Source organism: Poecilia mexicana, unplaced genomic scaffold (assembly GCF_051168715.1).
Source record: "Poecilia mexicana isolate PSO_F unplaced genomic scaffold, ASM5116871v1 scaffold_15, whole genome shotgun sequence".
Classification (NCBI taxonomy): Eukaryota; Metazoa; Chordata; class Actinopteri; order Cyprinodontiformes; family Poeciliidae; genus Poecilia; species Poecilia mexicana.
The window spans coordinates 10,705,634-10,708,284 of NW_028263384.1; the positions used below are offsets into that span (position 1 = coordinate 10,705,634).

At 43.3% G+C, this 2,651-nt stretch overlaps 1 pseudogene; it reads left to right on the forward strand.

The window, feature by feature from the left end:
* Positions 1–1,133: 1,133 nt before the first annotated feature.
* LOC148155306 (uncharacterized) lies at positions 1,134–2,519 on the forward strand (annotated as a pseudogene).
* The last annotated feature ends 132 nt before the right edge of the window (positions 2,520–2,651 follow it).

A 2,651-nucleotide genomic window follows, 5' to 3' on the forward strand; every position in this document is an offset into this window, starting at 1 on the left:
ATATCAAAACAGCTATTCAACAATGCGAAGCATGTCAATTGAAGAAAAGCATGTTGAATGGATATATCATATCCCCTGTTATCCATAGGCTGCTGGGCTGATTGAGAGAATGAATGTGCTAGTTTATGTATTTGACTAATTGGAAGCCAAATTTAGCGCAGGCGGTGGCCCAATTGAACAATAGGCCAATCGCACCTGGGGTGACATGATTAAACCGAATGATCACTGTGTACAACACTCTGGATAAAGACCCTATCAAAATGTGGAAAATTGACGATACCATTCAGGCCGGAGTTATTGACAGTGATTATCAGGGAGAACTGGGTGTGGTGTGTCGCCACCAAGGTGAAAGCCCCTTGAAATTGCAAAAAGGAGACAGGATCGCACAACTGTTAAGTAAAACCGTGCGACATGTCTGCCGACTTAGAAATCCCTCCACCCACTGAGGTGACAGTGAGGGGGGACGGCGGTTTTGGCTCTACAGATAAACCTGGAGCAAAAGTTTGGGTGAGACAAGAAAATGGTCCAAGGGTGGCTGAAATCATTGCACAGGGCAATGATGCCACTGTATCAGTGTTATATTAAGAGGAGGAAAAGTGGGTGAATGTGCCAGTTTCAAATGTTATTTGAGAGAAAATTAATATCTTTTGTCTTCTGTTATAGCATACTAATTATCATTCCAGCTACATGTTCTCGTGGCACCTGCTGTTCGGATCAAGCCAGGGGCATGGACGACGACCACAACCATGGGAAGCACCAAAAGGGGTGTGTCGGCTGTGGGGTCATCGTATGCCGTGTCCTTGCTGCCATGGTATTGCTGGGGATGCTCTGCTTCACCCTCGAGACACCGGGGAACAGAATGGTTACACTGGAGGGTGATTTTCCCTCCTCTACCACCATGCGCCTCCACGCGGATTAAACGCGCATGGACAACATGCAGTAAGAGCGGTCCATCAAATAGGCATTTGGATGCCTTCTACTGTAATGACACAGGAAGAAACGGCTAAGATCTTTAAGCAGCAATTAATGTGGGACTTACAGATGTGGAACGCCACATCTGAGATTTTGAAGAACATCACCGAAAATTATTGGGTATATTTGGAAACGGACAAAACCATATGTAATGTCTAACACATATGACAACTGTATGCCATTATTATGTATTGCCCGTTATAACTACTTCGGGATATTGGTTTTTAATGTAATAATGCTGACCAAGGGGTGGTATGTATATTACAACAAGGACATTTTAACCCATGCTTAAATAAGTACGAAGTGTTGTGTGATTGGACTCACAAAAAACCTAGGGACATGCTATGGCAGATAAGCCCACACACGCTGTGCATAGCTACAATAAAGAGTCATCCTCAATTACCTACTGCACCATTTTCTGGGTGCTTAAAGAATGTGTATATATGGCACTGGAATAACCAGACATATCATTTGACAAACTTCACCAGTACTTCCCAATTTACGGACGTGCAATGGCAAGTCCTGGAAGTACCCTGGCAGGTCTCTCTGGATCGATTTAAATGCGCATTGAATGGATCCACAGTCCTGCAGAAAAGGAGCCAGTCACATATGTCTAACGTTTCCAGTCTCAGGGTATCCACATTTATAACCTCGGGGGAGGTGAAGCATGTGGCAAAACATGTGGTAACTGCCAAAACGTACTTCATACACCCCATCCTTGCTTTGGTAATATGTCTGGTGTTTTTGATGACATTTAACCTCTGGACTTGTCTATATGTATGGCGTGTATGAAAATTATTCTACGTATTCGAGACGGTTGGTATGGCACTGACATAGCGACACTAATAGTGGACGCTTCTGAACCTAGAGATGTGTTTGAAATCGACTATTGGGTAGGTCAGCATCGATTTATAACTTTGGGGTCTGTAGAAAATGATAGAGTGGAATTTTTGAATAGGGTAGTAAATTTATGGGCCAAAATTAATTATCAAAGACCAAGGGGTGGAATGATATAGAAATGTTATATTTGTTCTTTGATAATGTCTTATATACTCTTTATGTAACCTTCATAATCTGTTATATAACCTGATCATGCTCTGAGTTCGTGATAGGTATTGTTGTACACGACTTAAGCGCGTGGACAGTGGCTGGTTGTCACGTAGTTGATCACGCTCTGAGTTCGTGCTAGATATTTTTGGACGCATGGACAATAGAATGGTCATTCTGTGTTTCGTAACCTGACTGCTCTGAGTTCGATAGTGAGGGTCGTGTTGTACCTTGAAGGGGTCAGTTTGACCTGATTCGAACAATGGTGGGAATAAGTGGTCAGATATGAAACAGGAAGTGGCTGCACTATTCTTGGAGAATCTGCCTGGGAGGGAGGAAGTGGCCATTCTTCACTCTCACGCAAGAATGCTTGTTAAAGAGTATAAAATCGAGGTAGTCCCTCGTCTTGGCAGAGTCTGCCGTGGGTCGCGTACGGACGCCCGCCACGTGATTGCTACTCTGCCTGGATCGACGGCTCTCCAGTCCATGTGTCAAGGTAAGAGGGAAAGATATAGAGGAAAAATATATATATATATATATATATAGCATCACGTATCAGTGTGTGAATGATTGCTTTGCTGTAATCTGTGGGGAATAAAAGACACATTTATTCTAGCAGACCAGCGTGTTGA